The 26,251-nt window shown below is 36.7% G+C and overlaps 1 protein-coding gene across 7 annotated transcripts in view; it reads left to right on the top strand.

The window, feature by feature from the left end:
- The window catches only part of SNTG1 (syntrophin gamma 1), an 870,442-nt gene that overhangs the window by 167,777 nt on the left and 676,414 nt on the right, over window positions 1-26,251 (top strand). Inside the window, exon 2 of one of the 7 annotated variants that reach the window (XM_055286456.2) lies at window positions 22,872-23,002. The exons of the other annotated variants lie outside the window; for them this stretch is intronic. The gene's annotated coding sequence lies outside the window, so the exon portion shown is untranslated. The remainder of the gene's footprint in view (window positions 1-22,871; window positions 23,003-26,251) is intronic. 7 annotated transcript variants of the gene reach the window in all.

Below are 26,251 nucleotides of genomic sequence, written 5' to 3'. Positions count from 1 at the left end.
CCTTTTCCCCTGCTGCTGCTGTCTTGTCAGTCATCTCCCTGTGTGTCTTCCTAAATCTATTCACAGTTACAATTACTTAAAATATTATTTTTAAATTGCAGGTTTTATAAAGCAATCATGTCTGATCTCTTCATTGCAGTACACAGTTCTTGACAAAATTGAAAACAAGCAAAAAATCATATCTTATTTATGATTTACAATTTGTCTGTTTTCTCCAGACAGTTGATAATTGTCACTACCGCTTATAAACTTGTATCTAGTACCTTCCTTTCAAAGCTAGATGCTAGGGTGACAGATAAGGTTTATAAAGGAAAATGTATGTAAATTAAGTATCCAAGAACAGAAAAAGGGAAATGAAATTTGGGCTACTTATACGAGTGAAAATAAACTCCATGATGTGCCGGCGCCAGCACAGGCTCTTGTAGTTTCCTCCCAACTTTGGGCTCAGTGGCATCATGTTGGTGGCCAGTTTAGGAGTATTTGTATCACAAAATCCACAAGTGCTGCAAATCAAGGCTTTTCTGTTCTAGAATGCTGGTTGATAAATAGTAGCCTCAACATTTACCAGAACACTATAAAAATAATTCAGTGATCATAAAGTTATTATCCACAGAATATTTACTGGCATGGAAAAATGTTCACAATAAAAACTGGTGTTTAAAATTGTTTATTACAAAAACTTGTGTAATGAAATCATCTTGAAAATACTTGCATTACTAAGATATAAATGGTTCTCTCTGGGCAGTGAGATTGGGAGGAATTTTTTTTTTTTTTTTTGCTTTCTCTCCAGCAGCTTGACAACACAGCTTCACAAGAAGATACCTTTTCCTTTTAAAATCCCCACTGTGTTCTCCTTCCTCCTGACTTCTCCCCAGGGTACCCATGTTGAATGCCTGGTGTGGATCCCATGCTTCATTCCTGCCCTGCTACTTGCTCTGCTCTCAGCTTGCTGCACAATCCCCCACCCTTCCTGCTCCAATTCACTAAGGGCTTTCTAGGCAAAGCTTGCCCAAGCTGCTCTCCTCCTGCAAGTCTGTGCTAAGGCTGCCAGACTCCCCTGGGGCTGGGTCTGCATCTGCAGCCTGTGGGTGCTTCTGTGAGGGTGAGTCAGGCTGTGCAGCAGGTGGTCTGTTCTTGTCAGTTTCTTGTCTTCTGACCATTTGTGGGGCTGTATTGGCAGTAAAACTCCCATGACACAGAGAACATTCCATGTATGTTTGGTAAAATAGTAAAGAATGGATGCATGTGATACTAAAAATATAATCATTACAATAGTTAATAAGGTATTTTAATGCAAATCAATCTTTTTATAATATTTTGAGAAGAAAAACACATGTTCACTGGGGAATATTAAAAACAGATCTTAGCTCAGATGTGTTATTCGAATATTGAGAAAAAAATAAACATTATGTGAGTTCTTTTTGTCTTTTTGAAAATCAAGATGAAGAAAAATTGTTCTTTATTGTGGCTCCCATAATTTAAAAAATAGCTTTTCTTTTGTTATTCTAACTTTTAAAAAACGTTTTGGAAAAGGTAGTGAAAACATATCATCCACTAAAAACTAAAAGCATTTTGTTGTATTCTTGTGAACAGATGCAATCATAAATTCAATTTGATTTTTTTTCCTCTTAGAAATAAAACCATTAAATCAGATGACATAAATACCCGTGCACCTGTGAACTACTGGTCAGGCCAAATGACTAGTTTCAGCATCCAAATTCCACAAAAGCAAGCTGAATAGGGCTTCTGTGTTAGAGATTTGAAATTGAAATGGAAAAACAAAGCAAAAACAAAAACAAAAAGAAATGATTTCAATTCCATTCTGCAAAGCAAAATTGAGTTTCCTGGTCAGGTTCTCTATTGCTGCATAACACAGTACCCATGAAGGTGAGTGGTTTAAAACAACCATCATTTTATTATATCCAATCAATTTGTGGGTTAAGAACTCAAGCAAGGCATTCTCAATCAGGTTTCTACCCCATGGGTTGCCATTCTTGGTCAAAATGTGTCCAGTTAGTGACTGGGCTGTTCTGGGAAGTCAAACATGGCTATTCTCACATGCAAGTTGCCCTGCTGGGGACGACCGGAGGCTGAGCCCTTCTCATCTCCTTCTTCATGGAGAGTCGGACTTGCCACGGTCATTTAGCTGCATGGTTGTTATTCTTACCTGGAAAGTTAGGGCTCCAAAGGAGAGTGTTCCAGGAGGCAGGAAGTGGAAACTATCCGTGTTCTAAGGCCTGGACCCATAAGCAGGTACAATCTACTTACTCTGCACTCTGTTGGCCAAGGTGGTCACAGAGATTGGTCAGATTCAAGTGGAGATCGCAACTCCTAAGGGAAGAATACAAAAGAATCTGTGGACTTCATTAGTTCATCACATATACATGAACTTATTTTTCCTGTTTTTGAGAGAGAGTCTGGCTCTGTCACCCAGGCTGGAGTTCAGTGGCATGATCATAGCTCACTGCTGCCTTAAAAGCTTAGGCTCAAGCTATTCTCTCACTTCAACCTCCTAAAGTAACTAGGACTAACTCTTTTCAATTTTATTCAGAGATGGGGTCTTGTTATTTTTCCCAGACTCACAAACTTGTTCTAAGATATAATAAGATTAAATATATATATGCATATATATGTGTGTATTATATACATATACATATACGTATACATATACATATACATATACACATACATATAAATATACATATTTATTTATTTTTGAGTGGAATTTTGCTTTTTTTGCCCAGGCTGGAGTGCAATGGTGCAATCTTGGCTCACTGCAACCTGCACTTCCCAGGTTCAAGAGATTCTCCTGCCTCGGCCTCATGAGTAGCTGGGATTACAGGCTCATACCACCATGCCCAGCTAATTTTGTATTTTTAGTAGAGACAGGGTTTCACCATGTTGGCCAGGCTGATCTCGAATTCCTGACCTCAGATGATCTGCCTGCCTCGGCCTCCCAAAGTGGTGGGGTTACAGGCGTGAGCCACCGCTCCCAGCCTAAAATATGTATATTTTTATAGAGAACATACTAGTACTAAAAAAAAAAAAAAAACTAAGATGAATTATGCAACAATATAAAGTTTCAGTTGATACATTTTTGCCATCCAGTAGAGATAAGTATCAGTGATAAAATATAAAAATGTTAAGAGCTGATTCATCTTTTGCACTTTTCCATTAAAGAATGCAATTTTCTTGCTATTATATTGTTCTTAGAAACTTAAATTATCAAAATATAGCAAAATGAACCCCCCAGTGTGATTTGTACCAACTCATTCTTGAATGCATTTTTGAAAGTCAAATATCAGAAAATTAAATAGCAGGTTACAATGTGGTATTATAGCTAAGACCTTGAGCTTTTAATTCAGACAGACATGGATCTATTTGCCTTGGACAAGTAATATGTTTCTTGGACAAGTAATATATGAAGTATGATGGTTCACTGTGATAGCTAAAGGAAAAACAGTAACTGCTATAGAGAGTTGTTTATTATTAAATGAGAATACATATGAATTACTTAACATAGCGCTGAGACATATAGGTATCCAATAAGTAATATTATTTTTATGAGTGATACAGAGTGGTTCTATTCCATTTTACAAGTTATAAAATTGAATATGAATTATTCTTTAGGAGGAAGACACTAAATAAATGTAAAAAAATTCTAAATTATGGCTTATACAGTTAATACTTGCCTGAGCTCAGTCGTTTTAACCAGAAAAATAATAATAGAAATCTAAGCATCTTCCCTTTCACGAGTTAACTGCCTACATTAGTTTTGTAGAGCTGCTGTAACAAAGTAAATAAAATACTTCATTGTTAATAAAGTTAATTCAGTGGGAAACATCATACTTTTATCTTGAAGTACCTGAAGATGATGTACACTCTGACAAGAGTTAAGTTATGTGGGAGGAAATCTGATCATCTCTAAAACTAAAATAGCAAAGCTAACCTTAATACAGGCATACCTCAGAGATATCATGGGTTAAGTTCTAGACCACAGCAATAAGGTGAATATTGTAATAAAGTGAATCACACAAATAGTTACCTAGTGCATATAAAATTAATGTTTAACTGCAGTGTACTAAGTGTACAATAAAATTATGTCTAAAAACAATGTACATAATTTAAAATTATTTATAACTAAAAAATGCTCACAGTCATCTGAGCCTTCAGTGACTTATAACATTTATACCAGTGGAGGGTCAGTCCTCCATATTGATGGCTGCTGACGAGTCAGGATGGTGGTTCCTAAAGGCTGGGGTGGGTGGGGCAATTTTCTAAAATGAGACAACACTGAAGTTTGCTGCATCAGTTGATTGTTCCTTTCATGAAAGATTACTCTATAGCATGCAATTCTGTTTGATGGCACTTTACCATCAGCGGAACTTTTAAAGTTGGAGACAACCCTCTCAAACCCTGTCACTAATTATCAAACAAGTTGATAAAATATTCTAAACCACTTGTTGTCATTTTAACCATGTTCTATTCACCAGGAATAGATTCCATCTTGAGAAACCACACTTTTTTGCTCATCCATAAGCAACTCCTCATTCAAGTTTTATCACGAGATCAATAATTCAGCAATTCACACATCTTCATGCTCTACTTCTAATTCTAGTTCGCTTGTTATTTCCATCACATTTACACTTACTTCCTCCACTGTAGTCTTTAACCCCTCAAAGTCATCATGAGGCTTGGAATATACTTCTTCCAAACTCCTGACAGTGCTGAAATTTTGACCTCCCCTCAGGACTTCTGAATGTTATTAATGACATTTGGAATGATGCATTTTTCCAAGTTTTCAATTTACTTTGCCAAAATCCAGCAGAAGAATCACTATAGCCTTAGAAATTGTATTTTGGAAATTATAATACCTGCAACTCAAAATTACTCTTTGATCCATGAGCTGAGAAATGGATGTTGTGTTAACAGGCATGGAAAAAACATTAATCTCCTTGTATGTCTGCCTCACAGCTCTTGGGTATTCATGTGCATTATCAATAGTAGTCTGCTTTTGAAAGAAATTTTTTGAAAGAGATCTTTTTAATTTTAATTTTTTTCTGAGAAGCAGGTCTTAATAGTGGACTTAAAATATTTAGTGGACCATACTGTCAACAGATATGGTGTTGTCCAGCTTTGTTGTTCCATTTCTAGAGCACAAGCATAGTAGATTTAGCATCATTCTTAAGGGCCATAAGATTTGCAGAATGGTAAGTGAATGCTGGCTTCAACTTAAAGTCATTAGCTGAATGAGCCCCTAACAATAGAGTCAGTTAGAGACTACTCATCTCTAGTTATGAAAGTCCTAGATGACTTCTTCCAATATAAGGCTGTTTTGTCTACATCAAAAATCTGTTGTTTAGTGTAACCACCTTCATCACTTACCTTATCTAGATCTTCTAGATAACTTGTTACTCTTTCTCCATCAGTACTTTTATGTTATGATGATGACTTCTTTTCTTAAACCTCATGAATCAGCACCTGCTAGCTTCAAATTTTTTTCTGTAGCTTTCTCACCTCACTCAGCCTTCACAGAACTGAGAGTTACGGCCTTGCTGTGGATTAGGCTTTGGTTTAAGGAGAGTTGTGGCTGGTTTGATCTTCTAACTATCTAGACCACTAAAACTTTCTTCATATCAGCAACTGTAGAGTTACTAACTTATCTAATTTCAATATTGTTGTGGCTTTGGATCAGGGAGGTTCAAATAGAGTGAGAGAGATAGAGAAACAGCTAGTTGTTGGAACAGTCAAAACATACACATTTATCAATTAAGTTTGCAGTTGTATATGGTCGTGATTTGTGCCACCCCAAAATAATTACTATAGTAACATTAAAGATAACTGATAACAGATCACGACAACTTAATAATAATGAAAAAGTTAATATTGCTAGAATTACCAAAATATTGAAAGGTGACCATGCTGGCAGCCCTTGCTCACACTTGGCGCCTCCTTGGCCTCAGTGCCCTCTCTGACCGCACTTGAGGAGCCCTTCAGCCCGCTGCTGCACTGTGGGAGCCCCTCTCTGGGCTGGCCAAAGCCCAAGCCGACTCCCTCCACTTGCAAGGGGGTGGGGAGGGAGACGTGCCAGAGGGAACCCGGGCTGTGCCCCGCCGCACTCACCGGCCAGTGCGAGTTCCGGGTGGGCTCGGTCTCTGCAGGCCCTGCACTTGGAGCGGCCTGCGGGCTCCGCCAGCCCCTGGCAGTGAGGGGCTTAGCACCCAGGCCAGCAGCTGCAGAGGATGCGCTGGGCCCACCAGCACTGCCGGCCGCCCACACCACCCTCAAATTTTCACCAGGCCTCAGCCGCCTCAGCTGCCTCATTAATGTTTAATGTTGGACAATGTAGGTTCTATGAAAATGTATGAATTCCAATGCAATGAATTGGTCCAGAATAAAATTGTTTCTTTCCGAGAAGAACCATTTTGAGTGGACTATAAAATATGACCACAAAATTATATTACCTTGATTACTATTAAAATGAAAAACTGCTTAGAATAAATACAAATCAAGAAATAGAAGCTAATATATATTAAGGCCTAAATATTCCATCATAAAAATATGAAAATTCTCTGTCTAAACAGGTCTTTTTAGACCTGGGCTGGCCAGGTCTAAACAGGTCTAAACAGGCCTTTCTCATCTCTAGTTAGACCTGAGTTCAGCCTCTTTTTTCTATCTCTAGGGCTTGCTTGCCCTTCTGACATTTTATGACACAGCAAGAAGGCCCTCACCAGATGTGGCCCCTCGATCTTGGGCTTCCCAGCCTTGAGAACTTCTGTTTTTCATAAATTATCCAGTCTATCGTATTCTGTTATAGCAGCAGACAAGAAACAAAAACAACATGTTTGTAACTACAGTTAATGATGAACATGTTTGTAGTTTAACATGTATCAGTAAAAGTGCACTCTTAAGTTAGATGGTGCAAGAGCAGGAAGCTGGTATGCTTTGTCTTCTCCAGGTAATCTTATCTGTCCATGTTAGAAAGTAATTATGGAAGAATTTAAATAAAGCTTCTTTTATTTACTTTTAAAAGTAACTTTTCTTTTAAATTCTAGGATATTAAGAATATAGAGAAAATGTGTGCAAGTCAGAACAAACAATTTAGAGAACCAAGTCTTTATAGAAAAATTCATCAATCACTGATAACTCCATAGCAGCATCTACACTCTCCTTTTTAAATGTCACAATTCACAAAACTGACTTCCTTCTTTCTTTTCTTCCTTCTATACTATATAGTTAGTACCAGAATGCCTTTATAGGCATGGGTAGGCAGTCCTGGATAATGCAAACAAAATATTTTTCTCATTTACATTACATTCTTCTGAGGAAGTCAAGAGGTTAAGGATTTGAGGATCAAAGATAAGGCTCTATGCACAGTGTAACTAGCATCTTCATAGCATCATCAAGCCCTCAGGTTCTTTCTATTTGTCTCTACTCCTCTAGTGTTAATTTCATTTTTAGGCTGGTCTCCTCATTGTCACATTTAGTAGACAGTCTGTGCTGCAGTCTTCACTGCATTCCTGTTCATATTCAGCAGGATATAAAGTAATCCTGACCTGGAGCCTAGAATGTAAGTCATTATTTTTCATCTGATGAGCTCATTAATTCATGCACCAAACCCTGCAACAATAAACATCTTTGGGAATTCCACATGCTCTCACATGTTCTCTCATCCATGGCTGTACTTTAGGATTTGGAAAACTCTCATAACACACACTGATGTCCAAACCTTGTGTTGAACCACTGAAATCGGAATCTCTGACACTGGGGCCTTGTCAATGGTATCTTTTATAGGTTCCACATTTTCTGCCGGCCTGAGGACTGCTGGCGTAGCACAATGAGAATTTACTTTTTTGTCTTATGATGAGTTCATACCCAAATTAAACTGGAATTCTCTGAGAAAAAGAAAAAAAAGATTGATTTGGGGTAGCAACCAACCATGTCCATACAAGCTTTCATGATTTTCTTGAGGGTTAAAACAAATGTGGTACACTGTGCAGCAGGATAAAAATGCAGAGAGACAATTGGACCACATAGGGACCACAGAGAGCTGCATCTGATGTTTGAGCTAGATCTTAAGGAATTAACAGGAATTCCCTAAATGACTGTTAGGCATCATCACAATTTTAGTGTTGATTTTTCTCTCTGATGGAAGTGTGGAGACAACCATGGGTACAGAGGAAGAAGTTGGAGGCAGGGAGACCATTTGGAAGCTATAATTGTGTAAACTTCATTAGGAAGGATTATGGACTGAATTAATTTAGAAAAATGGAATCTAGACACAAGGCCACAGAACGGATATGTAGAAAAAGGGTCAATATGATGTAATAAACAATTAGTGTTGCCCTGCATGATGAGGGAGATAACTTTTTAGGCTGATAGCCAGTTTTCTGCTTGAAAGATCAGATGAATGTCTGTATCATTTATAGAGATAGGAAATACCAGGGGAAGGACAGGCTTGGGAAATAATGTCATGGGTTATGTTTGAAGTGCCTGAGGCATGGGAGGCTGTGCCTAAGATACAAGAGAATGGCAATTTTGGGAATCAACTGAATGTTCATAACTAGAGACATGGATTTCTGTGTTGTTTGCAAGAGTTGGTTGAAAATATGGGCTTAGTGACCACCACTGGAAAGAAACAAACCAAAAACTCACCTTATTTTAAAAATATTATAAACCTATTATATATTGTGTAAAGTAGTGAAGGGTTAGAATATCTGCTTAAAAAGCACCAACAGTAAACTTGTAGGCAACTGTAGCAGTGAAATAAAGGTTTTTTAAAGATTGGAAATGGACATTGTTTTCAGAACACTCATTTTGAAGATCAGCATGTATTGTGGTATTCACAATTCTAAGGCAACATCGTTGTTCTTTTATTTGTTTCACACAGAAGTCAGCTTCAAGGTCTTGTCAGGATTAAGAGTACCTTCAGCTCGTGATATTACACCATTATGTTTCAGATAGTTTTTGTGAAATAAGTGAGAGATTGTCATGTCTATTTTTTTAACTGCCCTCTGTGATTGATCTTTTCTGAATAAGACATGGTTTAGAAAGACTCAAGAATGTCTGATTTGTTTTCAGCTTCTTCTTTTAGAGATATAATAACGTCTCTCAGTTGTAATCTCCTGGGGATTTGAGCTTCCCCTGAAAGGGTCAAGTTTGTCTTTGATTGTAACAAGGCTACTGCTCAATTACCCCTGTGGTTTGTTACCTCAAATAGAGAGCTTCCACAGTTCCAGAGCAGCTGAAACTCTTAGTCATGTGGTTTACGATTTTATGGTGCCATGTATAAATGTTTGTTTCAATCAAGCCTCTTTACACTGTGTCAAAATCATGCTAAAACGTTCCACCTTTTCTTGCATACCTCTTCCTACATTTCTCTTTTGTTTCTAAAATATTTTAGGTGCTTTCATGGGAAAAATATCCTTACATAACCAAACCATATAATAGTCTATAAACATATTCTACTTAGTTCTCTGTGTATGTTTAATCAAAGCATAAACTTAATAACCTTCCTTATTGCAAGGTATATGAGGATAAAAGTGTTATTAACCTTTAAATGCAAACAATTAGACAGACAACTGTGGGCAGTCCTATTACACTTTTAAAAGTATTTAGAATTTATTTTAGAAGAGAAAATTTCTATAGGATCACTCCCAGGGCCAAGGCCATAAGAGTGTCGTCTTCAAGTAACACATAGAAATTAAACACAGCATTTCAGAGCCAAATAAATTAAGTAAACATCAATTAATTGTATACCAGTCCTCTGCTTTTTCTTCTTAAATATTATAAAATCTTTGAGCAAAGTTTCAAATTTCATTAGTTTTTTATATTACTCAGGCTGTTTCAGTTGCAAGTGACAAAATCCAGTTGTAAATTGGCTTACATAAAAGGGGAATTGATTGGCTCACATAAAAGGGGAATTGATTGGCTTATGATTTGTAGCCGAAGAGGTAAGGATAGAGCTGGAGCTGGGTCTATGCCTATCTTAAGTGGGGGCCTCAGAAGACATCCCTGGATGCAGTTTCTCTCACTTTGTTTCTCTTCTCTTTCTCTGGATTTGTTCTCATGCAAGACAGGCTTTCCCTTCATGGTGGTAAGATAGCTTCAGTCCTACGTTCTCACAAAATCAAAGGGCAGCAGATTTAGAAAGATTCATCTGCAGAAGGTTCTCTAGAAGTCTTGATACTCATTCTGGAATCACCAGCTCAGGTCAAGGTCTATATACCTCTTTAAGTTATTAGCTTGGCCAGGTGAAGACAATGAGCTAATTTGGTCCTGTACACTAACCTTGGAACCCAGTGCTCCCCTTCTCTCGGATTATACTGAATAGGAATCAAAAACGAGTGTGTGATCCAAAAATATCAAGGGCTGCTGACAAAAGTAGGGAAGATGGATACTTGGACAGACAATACAATCAGGAAAAGCCATTATATTTCTGCACATGTTGTACTAGTTAGAACCTGAGACACAAAGAAACAGACAGCATATGAATACAGTGCATTGAAGGTAGGAAAAGAAATAAAAGAATGAAAAGATAGCTTTACTGAAATTAAGGCCACAAGGGGGCCCTTTTTAAAATTATGGTTTTGGAAAATTTATATAGAAAGGACTAGTTTACTACTTTTAAAAATACTGAAAGATAGTAAAGAGATGAGGAGTGCTCACAAGAATCTTAATGGACCAAAAATATGTTTTCAAGATGAATTCTTACTTTCCCATGAATAGGAATAAACATAGTGGCATAGGTAATTAAAATATTTGGTAATAAAAATATATTTTTTTCTTAATTTGGAGCAAGAGAAAATTAGATTATCTATTTTTCTTTTTTCTTATTTCTTATTTAAGGTGTAAAGCATGATATTTTGATATACCTACACATAGTTAAATGATTACTGCAATCAAGGAAATTTACATAACTGTCTCGAATTTCTCTTCTTTTCTTTTTTTTTCTTTTAAATGTTTGTGTGTGTGGTAATAGCACCTGAAATCTACTCTTTTAGCAAACTTCCAGTATATAATCATAGTCACCATTCTGTACGTTAAGTCTCTAGATTATTCACCCTACATAACTTCATTGAGAAACATCTCCTCATAATCTCCAACTCCCATTCCCTGGTTATCATCATTCTACTATTCTGTTTTTATGTGGTTAACTTTTTTAGTTCCATACATAAGTGAGATTATGCAGCATTGTCTTTCTGTGCCTGGTTTATTTCAGTAAATAATGTCCTCCAGGTTCATCTGTGTTGTCTAAAATGGTAAGATTTTCTTATTTTTAAGAGTTGAATAATATTTCAGTGTGTGTGTGTATGTATCATGATTCTGTATTTCATAAGTATATTTCACCTAAGGTGCTGCTTTGTTTTTCTTGAGAATAACCTGCCTGATGATATCCCTGAAGAATGGTCAATGAGAAGTTTCGTGCAATCCATAAGCAGGATAATAAACAGATAACAAATTTTTTAAATTTAATTTTTTTCTCCTATTTGATGGTCTGTAGAAGTCCCACATAATTTTAATTAAAATGTCAGATTTGATTTGAGTAAACTACAGTATGTTAAGACCTCTGCTGAGTGAGATAGCAATGACAAAATATAAAATCTGTCACCTGGGAACTCCCAGTCTAAAAAAAAACAAAAAACAAAAACTCAAACCAATAAAACACTTCTTTTTCCATTTCCTATTCCTAAGGAAAATATAATGCATTTATTTACTGTTTGCCACTGAATGAGATTATAATTAATAACTGACTTGCATCAGGTTTGCTATTTTGTGTCCTTTAGTTTTCTGATGGCAGAAACCTGGCCCATCTTGTTAAGCTCTCTGTTCCTGGAAGGAGGACATAGCAGGGACTTCATACGTGGGGATGAATCAATGTCAAATGAGGAAAAATACAAAGATCTTAATTAGATGGTCATTGCTATCAGTGGACATGTTGTGAAAATCCTAAATACATCAGATTTGGGAGGTTTTTGAGAGCCACTGAGGCATCTTTCAAAATGCTCTTCCAGTCTCTTCCTTTAGGGAGGCCATGTTTCTGTACTCTGAAGTCTACAGATGTGTTTGCTCCAAAACCACATTTCCCATGGGCCACACACAGCCTGACTGACTGGCAGGAATGATAATAGGCAGACCCATTTCTGGAAAACTTGGGTGGGATTTGGCTCACACCTGATTTTGGCTTCAGGACTCCCTTATATCCTTGCTGAACTTTCTTCAGCTTAAATAGCTACTTAGGACACTTCCACCCCACTTTCCCTCTCTCCTTCACTCTGAGTCAGCCTTGCATCATGGGTCTTCTAGACTTCTTAGGCTTCTTCTTCATTTTCTTTCACAGGTATTTCCCTAATACAATTCTTGCACATTTAATCACATCTTAGCATTTGTTTCTCAGGAGACTAGGACTATCACAAACATATTACATTGACAAACAGTTTTAATATTATTCGACAGTCTCTGTGGAGCACAATGTTGCTGTGCTAGATTCTAGTAATGCAAAGATAAGAAAGACAATACTCCCAATAAAACATACTGTATTGGGAGAAAGTGTAATTCAATACAGTAAAAGTATGATAATTTACAGTCTACAGATTTATCCCAAAAGGAAAGCACTGTGGCTGGTGGTAAGACACCAGTGGATCTCGTTGAAGGAGAATTCTCAAGAGCAAATAATATTAACACTCATCTGTGTAGAGCTAGCCATGAAAAGCATTGATTCTAGTTGTGGAGCAAATATACCCAATGATGAGATTCATATGTGGGTGGAGAGTCATTGTTAATGATTCCACCTAAGGAAGAGGTTTGCCAAACCCTACCATACTCTAAAGTAATTCTCAAACATTAATATACATATATCCAAATGACCTGGAGGTCTCATTAAAACTCAGTAAGTTTAGTATAAGGCCTCAGACCATATATTTTCTTTCAATTACAATCTTACTGAGATATAATTGATATACTGTAACAATCACCCATTAAAGTGTATAATTCAGAGATTTTTAGCATGTTCACAATCACATAGACATCATCATTACCTATTATAACATATTTATCACACAGACCACATTTTTTATATCAAGGTGCAAAGGGGCTGGCATACTCACCAGTAATTAGCACCAAATAACACTAGTCACTCATGAGTGGTTTCTGTGAAGCCAAGTGAAATAGCAACCAAAATTCCATGTGGATTTCATTTTAGGGCCGGACTAGGACTTCAGTCCTGCCTGAAGTTCTTTCCTACAGAGTCCCTGGAGAAAGCATCATGCACAAAGATGTTATGTCATTAAATAATATGGTCCCTTGTAAGACCTACAACATGTTAAGTATTGTAAAATTTACTTATAAAGTATAGGGGCAGTTGGCTAAGGTAAAGAAGTAGACTGTTAACAAATTGTGAGAAGTCCACATCCGTGGAGGAGTTTGGAATTTTATCTGAAGGTAGTGAAAAGCCATCAAGCAAGATTAAATCATAAAGAGACATGGGATAGGAAGATGAATACAGTGTTGTGAGGTTTCAGAAGGAAGATGTGAAAGAAATAGCAGATTCAAATAAAACTCAAGATTCTAGTGTGATTAACTTGAGAGGATAATGAGGACATTACTGGAGATAGATAGAACAAAGAAAAAGGAACAGCCATCTGTCTATGTGTTTGGTTTTCATTTATGTGTATATTTTAGGATGCAGTCGGAGTATGAGGCGGTATGTGGCTTGAAGATACTGATGTCTGAGTCTTGTGGAGGTGTTTGCTGAAATTATACGTGTGTTTGGGAGTGTGCAGGGAGGGTAGGAAGAAGTAGATAAGAAGCACTTAGGACACATCAACATTTCAAGAGGGAACAGAGGTAGAAAAGTGTGTAAAAAAATGAGAGATTATTGTGCTAAGGGAAAGAAGGTGGAATGAACTGTCAAACCAATTCAGGGAAAAAAGTTAACATGAAGGTTTGTTTAGTGTCAAATGCTGTTTATAAATTTAGTAATGTATGCAAAGGGCTTCTGTGCAGCAAAAGAAACTATCAAGAAAGGAAACACACAATCTTCAAAATGGAAGAAAATATTTGCAAGTTTTGTGTCTGACAAAGGTCTAATATCCAAAATCTATAAGGAACCTAAACAAATCAACAAGCAAAAAACAAACAACCCTATTAAAAAATGAGCAATGGATATGAACAGATATTTCTCAAAAGAAGACATACACGTGGCCAATAAGCATATGAAACAAAAATGCTCCACATCACTAATCATAGAGAAATGCAAATCGAATCAACAGTGAGTTGCCTTCACACCAAATCAGAATGGCTATGAAAGAGTCAAAAAATAACAGATACATGTTGTAGAGACAAGGGAACACTTATAGTGTTGGTAGGATTAGTGGAAAGCAGTTTGGAGATTTCTCAAAGGATTTAAAACAGAACTGCTATTGGACCCAGCAATCTCATTACTGGGTATATATGCAAAGGAATATAAATCTTTCTACCAAAAAGGACACATGCACTCATATGTTCATTGCAGCACTATTCACGATAGCAAAGACATGAAATCAGCCTATCTGCCCATCAATGGTAAACTGGGTAAAGAAAATGTGGCACATACACACCATAGACTATTACATAGCCATAAAAAAAGAAGAAAATCTTGTCCTTTGCAACATGGTTGCAGCTGGAGAACATTATCCTAAGCAAACTAATGCAGAAACAGAAAACCAAATACCGCATATTCTCACTTACAAATGAGAGTTAAACATTGAATACGCATAGACAAAAAGATGGGAGCAATAAACATCAGGGTCTACTTCAATATGGAAAGTGGGAGGACAGTGAGGGTTGAAAAACTACTTGTTGGGTACTATGCTCACTACCTGGGTGATGTGATCATTTGTACACCAAACCCCAGCAATACATAATTTACCCACGTAACAAACCTGCACACATACCCCCAAACCTACAATGAAAGTTGAGAAAGAAGAAAAAAGAAATCTAGTAATTTAAGGACTGAAACCTTTCCGTGGATGTGATCTCTGCAAGCATTTAGATATGTGAATGACAGAAACAGTCTCAGAGTTGCTCAAAATGAAGAAAGTCATTCTGGACAGCATTGAGGTCAGGTGGCCTATTGAGGAAAAGGTAAAATTCTGCCAATTATACAGTGGATTTTATATACAATAGATTTTTATATAAGCACATTTCATAATGAAATCCACATAAGATGTGATCCTGTTTTTTTTCTGTGTGCAAAACCAGAAGGCAGAAAGTTGTAGCTATGCAGGTTACTACTGTGTACAATTGTGATATGCTTTTAATACTCAGCAAACAATGTACAGAAATGTTGTACCAGAATATGTTTGTTTGCTTTGTTTATTTCTTTTAATGTGCTTTTAAATACAGGTAAAAAATGTGGGAAAAAACTGAAGAAAGATGTGGATTTTGTTTGTTTTTTTAGAATCTCTCCTTTGTGGTCAGTTTTTCTTTACTGGTGCTTTTTTTCAAATTCTCCAAAGTGAGCACAAGCCAATCTCTGACATTTTTGTTGATAAACAAAATACCTAAAATATGAAATTATTTTGAAATGTGAAAATTATTAGAGCATTTTAAATTATTATCTTAATTATTATTACCTGAATCAAAAAAAAAAAAATCCATGAATGACAAACATTTTTAAGGGCAAAAGAGCCCCAGTCTAGTAAATGCTAAAACCTGGAAATTGCACTGTAATATATTTTACCATTTTAAATCTTTATAATGATGTGCAATTTGGTTTCGTTGCCTCTCCAAGGTCAGATGGATAAAGACTGGCAAATCCCAAGACTAGGATTCAATTTCCATCAATGTCAATATCCATTCCACACAACCACCCTTCTTGACAGTGTTGAATTTGAGGCTTAGATGAAAGGGGATAGAAAAACAATAACTTGCGTAGAGGTATTCTCTGATGGTAGATTGTATGTCAGTGGGATCGGTGGTGATAACCCCTTTTTCATTTTTTATTGCATCTATTTGATTCTTCTCTCTTTTTTTTCTTTATTAGTCTTGCTAGCAGTCTATCAATTTTGTTGATCTTTTCAAAAAACCAGCTCCTGGATTTATTAATTTTTTGAAGGGTTTTTTGTGTCTCTATTTCCTTCAGTTCTGCTCTGATTTTAGTTATTTCTAGCCTTCTGCTAGGTTTTCAATGTGTTTGCTCTTGCTTTTCTAGTTCTTTCAGTTGTGATGTTAGGGTGTCAATTTTGGATCTTTCCTGCTTTCTCTTGTGGGCATTTAGTGCTATAAATTTAAATTTTTGCAACATAGTCATCTGACAAAGGGCTAATATCCAGATTCTACAATGAACTCAAACAAATTTACAAGAAAAAAAAAAACAACCCCATCAAAAAGTGGGCAAAGGACATGAACAGACACTTCTCAAAAGAAGACATTTATGCAGCCAAAAAACACATGAAAAAATGCTCATCATCACTGGCCATCAGAGAAATGCAAATCAAAACCACAATGAGACACCATCTCACACCAGTTAGAATGGTGATCATTAAAAAGTCAGGAAACAACAGGTGCTGGAGAGGATGTGGAGAAATAGGAACACTTTTACACAGTTGGTGGGACTGCAAACTAGTTCAACCATTGTGGAAGTCAGTGGGGCGATTCCTCAGGGATCTCGAACTAGAAATACCATTTGACCCAGCCATCCCATTACTGGGTATATACCCAAAGGACTATAAATCATGCTACTATAAAGACACATGCACACATGTTTGTTGCGGCACTATTCACAATAGCAAAGAGTTGGAACCAACCCAAATGTCCAACAGTGATAGACTGGATTAAGAAAATGTGGCACATATACACCATGGAATACTATGCAGCCATAAAAAATGATGAGTTCATGTCCTTTGTAGGGACATGGATGAAACTGGAAAACATCATTCTCAGTAAACTATCGCAAGGACAAAAAACCAAACACCACATGTTCTCACTTATAGGTGGGAATTGAACAATGAGAACTCATGGACACAGGAAGGGGAACATCACACTCCGGGGACTGTTGTGGGGTGGGGGGAGGGGGGAGGGACAGCATTAGGAGATATACCTAATGCTAAATGACAAGTTAATGGGTGCAGCAAACCAACACGGCACATGGATACATATGTAACAAACCTGCACATTGTGCACATGTACCCTAAAACCTAAAATATAATAATAAAAAAAAAGAAAAACAATAACTTAATACAATTGTGGAAGAGTTCAGCAGTTTTTAAATTACAATAGTTCAAAATTTGTTTCATTGATTTTTTTGGCTAAGGTGTAACTCTGGAAATCTTGGAGCTTCTGCAGAACATGAAGAAGATTGCTGGATAGAAGTGGCGAGTATAATTGTGAAGGAGGCTATGAGGAATTTGTCAGTGTAAACAGTGAGATCCAAATGAGTCTACCCTTGAAGTGACTAAAGGCTTTCCTTGAGTTCACAATACAGTTATTGTAATCTTGCTGAAAACTGAATTGTGGAGTAATATGTTTTCAAGTGAAGGGGCAGTTTATATATTTCCCTGTTCATAATATTACCTACTGTCAATGGGAATCATAAAATGTGCACCGAAAGATGGCAAGACATAACATATTTATGAATTAAAATAGAAGATACATATTGCAAACTAGGGACTTTTTCCAGAAAGAATAGCTTCGTGTAAGTTTGTCTTTGTTTTTAGAACAGCTCACAAAAATTTGGTAAGATTATCCACAAAAGTTATGAATGAGCTATCTTGATGTTTTTATGCCAGAGTAGTCATTGAGGATGTAAATGAATGAACACATTCTGCAAGTATTTGGGTCTGAGGATGAAAAAAATAGTAGTAGTGTTACTCAAAAAGTAGCATAATCGCTGCAGGAAAATACAAAACACTGAATTCTTACTAAAACTTTTTATTATTATTATTGTATTTTGAGATGGAGTCTCGCTCTGTGGCCCAGGCTGGAGGGCAGTGGCATGATCTCTGCTCACTGCAAGCTCCGCCTCCCGGGTTCACGCAGTTCTCCTGCCTCAGTCTCCCAAGTAGCTGGGACTACAGGTGCCCACCACCATGCCCGGCTAATTTTTTGTATTTTTAGTAGAGAAGGGGTTTCGCCATGTTAGCCAGGATGGTCTCGATCTTCTGACCTCTTGATCCGCTCTCCTTCCCTCCCAAAGACTAAAACTTTTTTAAATTGCCGACATAATACTCAACTAATAATTATGTGTAGATGCTTAGTTGTGAATTTGATATAGTCCACGTTGAAGAATTAGTTTTTGCTAGGAACTAATAGTTTTAAACAAATGTAGCATTAAAAAAATTAAAATGAAATTATTTCTTTCGTGTAGTTTTTAGAGTAGTGTCAACCATACTCACAATCACAAAATCCCTTATATGTCAGAGAAATATTCTTTCTTAACTTATCCAATTTTGAAACTAAGGAGAGTTACAAGTATATACTTTATGTACTTTAAGATTATGAAAAAAAATACAGTTTTGTTGACTCTGATTGAGAGTGAAAAAACTTAAGAGAACTTCGTCATGAAATTCACCCATCATGAGTTTTGGCAGTACCAGATACAAAAGAACTTTTTGTGTAAGAGAGGTGTTGGTTGTTAAGTATGCTGTATTTCATTCAAATTTCTTTATGCAACAGCTTTTGTTTCAATGGTTATACTTGGCATACTTAGTTTACATATGTCTTTTTATATATTAATATGTCCAAAGTTGTAAATACTTAGTTTTGGTGTGTGAAAAGCAATTGAATTTTTTTCTACTTCCTACTTCTCCCAAATCCTATAATTGTCATTATTATTTTTCTTACAGGGAGTAGAAATGTCAGATTAATTAAAACATAGCTCAACTCCAGGAATAACAGAGACATAAATAAATTTATCTTCATTCTCTCCTGGCATTGTTTTAAATTATTTTCATGGTTTCAAATCTTTCCAGTGAGCTCAGGATGTTGCTACTGATTTCATCTTGCTGGTCAAGAAAAGACCGTGTGCCATCTAATTTATCCCAATTTCATGAATAAAATATTCTTCCAGTCAGTATTTCATTTCAAGATAGAGTAATATACAGTGGGCCCTTTGTATCGCTAGGTTACTCATTTGTGGATCGAAAATATTGAAAAACTAAATTGCATCTATACTGAAGATATACTGACTTTTTCCTTGTCATTATTCCCTAAATAATACCATCTAACAACTATTTATATAGCATTTTCATGGCATTAGGTATAAGTAATCCAAAGATAAGTATGTAGGAGGATGTGCATAGGTTAAACACAAATAGTAGGCCATTTTAGATCAATGGCTTGAACATCCATGGATTTTAGTTTCTGTGGAGATCCTGGAGCCAGTTCCCCATGGATGTTGAGGGATAACTCTAATGATTCTTAATATAGTGGAGAAAGCATGGGTTTAGAATTTAGACAAGCTCACTTCATAATGAGATCCATATAAGATGTGATCTTGAACAAGTTATGTATTTGAATACCAGTCCTTATTTATAAGCCATATAATTTTGCAAGTGATTTAACATGAATATATACATTCATTTATTCCTTAGGCAGGCAATGTTCTAGGTTTTGAAGATTTTGTGGAACATAAGTGCACTTTCAATGGAGTTCATAACCTAGCAAAGAAGACAGGTACTCATTACAGCTTTATACAAAATAGTGAACAAATCACACTGTTGTTCTTCTGCAGGAGGTAAACAATGTTACATGTACACATAGAACAAGGGGCCACAATCCATCTAGAGGTTACAGAAAGCATTTTGAAATTTTTGAGATTTTATACTGAAATTTAAAACTATTTAAAAACACCTCACAAAAAATGAGTCAGTCGACCAATAGGGATATGTATCTAATGGTAGAATTTCAGACTCTGTGTTACTTGAACTGGAGAGATATTTAGGAACAGGTAGAATTCCACTCTGACTCCACTGATAATGATATTCTGTACATAATGAGTAGATTTTCTGCTGCTGGTCTTTGAGAATTTAGATAGTATTTTAATTGTTTTTAAACTGAACCCAGATATTATTTATATTTTACATAGTGTCTGTGGCTAAAAATGCATACAGCCACACATGGATACACAAACAATAAGACAGAAACCAAACTTGTGATTATTCAAGAACATTGGTTAAAAAGGAGGATATTCACAATTGACATATTCCTATTATCTTAGCAATTTTCAATAGTGCTGCAGTAAACATGGGGATGCAAATATCTCTTTGATAAAATTTCCTTTCTTTTGGATAAATATCCAGAGGTAGGATTCCTGTGCCAAATGGTAGATCTATAAGCAGCTTCTTGAGGAAACTTCATGCTGCTCTCCATAGTAACCGTACTAGTTTAAATTCCCTTCAACAATGTATGAGTTCCCATTCTCCACATTCTCACTAGCATTTGCTATCTTTTATCTTTGTGATAATAGGCATTCTAACTGGGATGAGATGATATCCTGTGGTTTTGATTGCATTTCTCTGATGAATAGTGATGTTGCACATTTTTTCATAAATGTAAGAATGAAATGAGAAAATGTGTAAAATATTTTGTGTTACCATCACATAATTATTTGATAAGCGTTAGTTTCCTTGCCTTTGCCATGAGCATTTCCCCAAGCTATATTTTAAATGATGGGTCAGTGTCCATTTCATTGATCACATTCTACCTGTGTAGGTCTTTTATTGGCAGCAACAGAGATTCCAAGTTTTGATGGGGCAACCACCAACATGGGTCACACAAATTCTACCTTGCATAGTTTTCTCTCTTTAAATAATTGGGCCAGCATCATTTACTAACTAAATAGAACTCTGTTCAAAAGGCATTGAAGAAAGATAGAGCAATTATTTTTATTTTGAAAATAACAGCAACAAATGAACAGAATACTGTTATTTATTAGACTTGACATGGTGAGTAAAATCAAGTTGCTGTTAGGAGAATGAAGAGATGTTACAAAATACAAGACAGTTTATATTCTGGTATTTCAGAAGGCAGGTCAAAGGCTAATGTAAGAATAATTTATATTTGCCATTCTTTGCAATAATTTCACATGGAACTGGGATTGAATTTGATGTTGTGTAAAAAACAATATTTTGAGAGTGAAGAAGGTGGTAAACGTATTTTCAATGCTATAAAGATGATACTGCACAAAAAGCAAGGTTTATTTTGTAACAAAAAGGGAAAAATCCCCACAAAACTCTCGGTAAGATTTACAATTGAATAAAACAATAACAACAAAAATGATTTAGTACCTTCTTTCTTTGTGATTTTCTTGAACCTAAAATATTTCATATGTTTTTGTTCCATTTATAGAATCTTTGTTAAAATCCTACTGTGTCCAGCTCCTTTGCTGAGCTATTTGTAGGGTGATTTTAGTCATACAGTGGCCTGAACACATTTTCTTGATTTTGAGTATATCCAATACATTGCTCAAGGAAACTTACACTAAAACAACTGTGGTCTAATTTTGGAGTCTGAAGGAAACTTTGAAGAGGCCAGAGACCCAGAATTTTTGCAGATGTGAGATGACCCTGTCTGAAGCAATCTTAGCATCACTTCCGTGTATGTATATAGTCTAGGTGGAAAAGGTGGGTAGGCAGGGAGTAGGGAGTATAATTGACTTAAGGAAATTCCATTATTGAAGATAAAGGGACTCTACTCTGATTTCTGGGTCCAGCCCTGTGGGACACCAGCCATTTCCTTTGACAACAGAGACACTTTCCACTCCTGGGCATGGTGCATCCCACATTCCTTTTCTGGAAATTCATAGGAAGCCAATTCATGGCATACCACAGGAATCAAAAGAAAGATCTCTCCCTTGAACTTTGACTATCTTTCTTATCAAAAGACTGGACAGCCTGACTCTCTTGTCCACTGACATATATAGGCAAATATTTAAATGTACAAGGGTACAATTAATGTCTAATTCATGAGAAATTTTTAGCAGATGCAATTCATATCCACTGTCTCATTCAACAGGAAGTCCAGGTATTACCAGGAAGGGGGAGATCCTCGGTTCTTAGTCTTACTTGGGAGACAGAATTCTGCTAAGTGACAATTCGAAGATATCACTGAGCCCTGTTGAAGGGAAATTGAGAGCAGAGAGTTTACATAGAGAGACAGTATACTCTGAAAGGTGAGGCAGAGTGGGCTACTGAAAGCCAGTGTGCCAGCAACAGCCCTGAGAGTTCTGCATGGGGTTTTTATAATGTTGGATTGTTCTGGAAGTTCCCGCCTTTGTCTTAAGTCGCCACCTTTTTCTTTCTCTGTTTTTCCCACTTCTTTCTTAAGTACCTACCTTTCCCCATTTAGTTTCTGCCCAGGCTTGTGGAATCCTCTCTTACTCTCTGTGGATATGCATGTGCAAACCAGGCGTTGGATACGAATTCTACCTAATGGCTGTGTTGTTCACTCCAGGAAGGTTGTGTAGTGGTTAAACCTGTACTTACTGCTACTGCATATCTCTTAGGGATTTCTCCTCTGCTCTCTTCCCTTATCAGCATGCATCTAGTGACATTCTGACAGGATAACTGCAGAGTGAGGGATTACTGCAAGTCATAAGGGTCATTGCTTTCCATCTAGGTGTTTTCTCTCCTCTCTCCTCATATCTAGCATGGATGCTTTGAGTGGTCTCTGGGGTGTGAGATTTTCCAGCCCTCCCTTTTCTCAGGGCCTCCCCCTTCTGCTCATGTCTAGCTATCAGCCTACTCTAACACAGGTGCAGGCAGGACGCTCATCAGTGACCATCATCAGCCTTCCTGGAAGGCTCAGGCATCCCTGGTGAGCAACACTTGTGATTTCATTTGCAACTGTAGTAATTAGTCTTTGTGAGCTCAGAGAAGCCATTTGTCTTTCAGCTTTTGGTCTCTATAACCCTGAACCCTCTTGGCACTCCTGCAGACACACAAAGCCTGGAAGAGCAAGGGGCTAAAGCTTTAGGAACCAACACCAACTGCTCGAGATGAAGCTTTTTGTCCTTTAAATCCAGGTAAACATATTTAGTATTTTTTTGGTCAATATATTTAGTACATATTTTAGCGTTTTCTGGTCATACTATCTTGCAGTGACTACTCAGTAATACTACTGTAGTGCAAAAACAGCCATAGACAATAGAAAAGTGAATGAATGTGGTCAAGTTCCAATTAAAATTTTATGTACAAAAATAAGCCCCTGGCTAAATTGGGCCAATGGGGAGGGTTGCCATATTTAGCATATAAAAATATAGGATGCTTACATTGGAATTTCAAATAACAATTAACTTCTTTAATCTAGATATGTTCTAAACAATTGTTTGTTATTTCTATGAAATTCAAACTTAACTAGGTATCATGTATGTTAGCTTTCAGCTCTACCTGCAAGTTGTCGTGTGATGACTTTTGGTTTAGACAGATTTTCTGAGGAGGAATTCATTATGATTATCCACACCCCAGGAAGATTTACAACTCTATTCACTGCAACATCAATGCATATGAGTGTCAGTGTATTTTTGTTGTCATTGCCTTACTCTCCTAGCTCCCTCACATTTGCTTCCTGAGGTCACCTACTGTACTTTCCTGCTATGGACTAAATTGTCTCTCCCCAAAACTCATAGGTTGAAGCTCTATCCCCCCAATATAATGGTATTTGGAGATGGAGGACTCTAAGGAGGTAGTTAAGGTTGAAGGACGTCATAAGGTGGGGGTCTTAATTGAATATGAATAGTGTCCTTATATGAAGAGGCACCAGAAAGTATACTCTCTCTCTCTCTCTCTTTCCCTCTTCTTCTCATTCTTCTTGCACCTACAGAAGAAAACCATGTGAGGTCACAGTGAGAAGGGAGGAAGAGATCCCTCACCAGCAATCCAACTGCTAGAAACAAGCTTAGGCTTCCAGCCTCCAGAAATATGAGAAAATAAGTTTCTGTTGTTTAAGCCACCAAGTCTATGATATTTTATTATGGCAGCCCAAGAAGAGCAATATACCCCTCCATTAAAACTCTTATTAAAGAGAGAAAATGATTACTACAAGTGGAACTGCATCAGTGTTTACCAAGGCCCAGTAGAGGGCATATATCTCAGCTCCAAGCAAAATCCTAGGAAACTGAAATTATGAGTGACAAATGGGACATGGAGGATAACTCTGTGGTCAAATAACAGGAGTTGAAATGGAAAGTAAGGAAAAGAAAGAATCAGAAGAAAAAAGGGACTATGGAAAAAAGGAAGTTTCCACTTTCAGAATTAAAAAACTCACAAAGGAAGATATAATAAAAATAATACTTTAGGCCAAAATATATAGCCACAATATAAGTAACTTTATGGTATAAATTTGAAAAGGTGAATGAATTATTTTAAGAAAATTATATTTTATCAAACTTGAAAATTTAGTAGTACTGGAAAAATGGTCTGATAAAAAAGACAAGTGTTAATCTTCAGAAAACACATGATTTTTTTCATCATCCAAAGAATCTGAGATCATAGAAAAGATAGTTGGCATATATTTTATTTCAGAATACTATTAAGATATGACTAAAACTAAATTTGCATTAAGAACATAGATGTAATCACCCTAATTATAATTTTAGTTAATTAAATCTAAAGTCATACCAAAAGAATAATGTAGGAAACCCGGTAGGTTTGATTTCAGGCATACATGGATGACTTTACACTAAACATATTAAAATAGAGAACAAAGAATAAAGATAACACAATTCCCAAATCAGAAGGTTAATATGATAGCATAAACTGAAGCAATATAGCAATTGGATCTAAGAATGCAAGTGTAAAAACCTTAATTAAAAACTAGTTAATAAAATCAAGAGGTATATCAAAACCATTATGCAGCATACACAAGTATTTAGTTCTTTTTTTTTTTTTTTTTTTTTTGAGACACATTCTTGCCCTGTCACCCAGGCTGGAGTGCAGTGGTGCAATCTCAGCTCACTGCAACCTCTACCTCCCAGGTTCAAGTGAGTCTTCTGCCTCAGGCTCCTGAGTAGCTGGGATTACAGGTCCCTGCCACCACACCTGGCTAATTTTTGTATTTTTAGTAGAGATGGTGTTTCACCATGTTGGCCAGGCTGGTCTCAAGTGATCCATCTGCTTCGGCCTCCTAAAGTGCTGGGATTACAGGCGTGAGCCACTGCATCTGGCCCAAGTATTTAATTTTAAATATGCATGGATGTTAAATAGGGAATCCTTCCCCCATTTCTTGTTTTTGTCAGGTTTGTCAAAGATCAGATAGTTGTAGATGTGTGGTATTATTTCTGAGGGCTCTGTTCTCTTCCATTGGTCTATATCTCTGTTTTGGTACCAGTACCATGCTGTTTTGGTTACTGTAGCCCTGTAGTATAGTTTGAAGTCAGATAACATGATGCCTCCAGCTTTGTTCTTTTGGCTTAGGATTGACTTGGCAATGTGGCCTCTTTTTTGGTTCCATATGAACTTTAAAGTAGTTTTTTTTCCAATTCTGTGAAGAAAGTCATTGTTCGCTTGATGGGGATGGCATTGAATCTATAAATTACCTTGGGCAGTATGGCCATTTTCACGATATTGATTCTTCCTATCCATGAGCATGGAATGTTCTTCCATTTGTTTATGTCCACTTTTATTTTGTTCAGCAGTGGTTTGTAGTTCTTGAAGAGGTCCTTCACATCCCTTGTAAGTTGGATTCCTAGGTATTTTATTCTCTTTGAAGCAATTGTGAATGGGAGTTCACTCACGATTTGGCTCTCTGTTTGTCTGTTATTGGTGTATAGGAATGCTTGTGATTTTTGCACATTGATTTTGTATCGTGAGACTTTGCTGAAGTTGCTTATCAGCTTAAGGAGATTTTGGGCTGAGACGATGGGGTTTTCTAGATATACAATCATGTCATCTACAAACAGGAAGAATTTAACTTCCTCTTTTCCTAACTGAATACCCCTTTTTTCTTTCTCCTGCCTTATTGCCCTGGCCAGAACTTCCAACACTATGTTGAATAGGAGTGGTGAGAGAGGGCATCCCTGTCTTGTGCCAGTTTTCAAAGGGAATGCTTCCAGTTTTTGCCCATTCAGTATGATATTGGCTGTGGGTTTGTCATAAACAGCTTTTATTATTTTGAGATACATTCCATCAATACCTAATTTATTGAGAGTTTTTAGCACGAAGGGCTGTTGAATTTTAAATGATGAGTTAATGGGTTCAGCACACCAACATGGTACATGTATATACATATGTAACAAACCTGCACGTTGTGCACATGTACCCTAGAACTTAAAGTA

Source organism: Symphalangus syndactylus, chromosome 7 (genome assembly GCF_028878055.3).
Source record: "Symphalangus syndactylus isolate Jambi chromosome 7, NHGRI_mSymSyn1-v2.1_pri, whole genome shotgun sequence".
In the NCBI taxonomy this organism is placed as follows: Eukaryota; Metazoa; Chordata; class Mammalia; order Primates; family Hylobatidae; genus Symphalangus; species Symphalangus syndactylus.
Note: the sequence above shows the minus strand (reverse complement) of the source record. Positions and strands in the feature narration are given on the sequence as shown.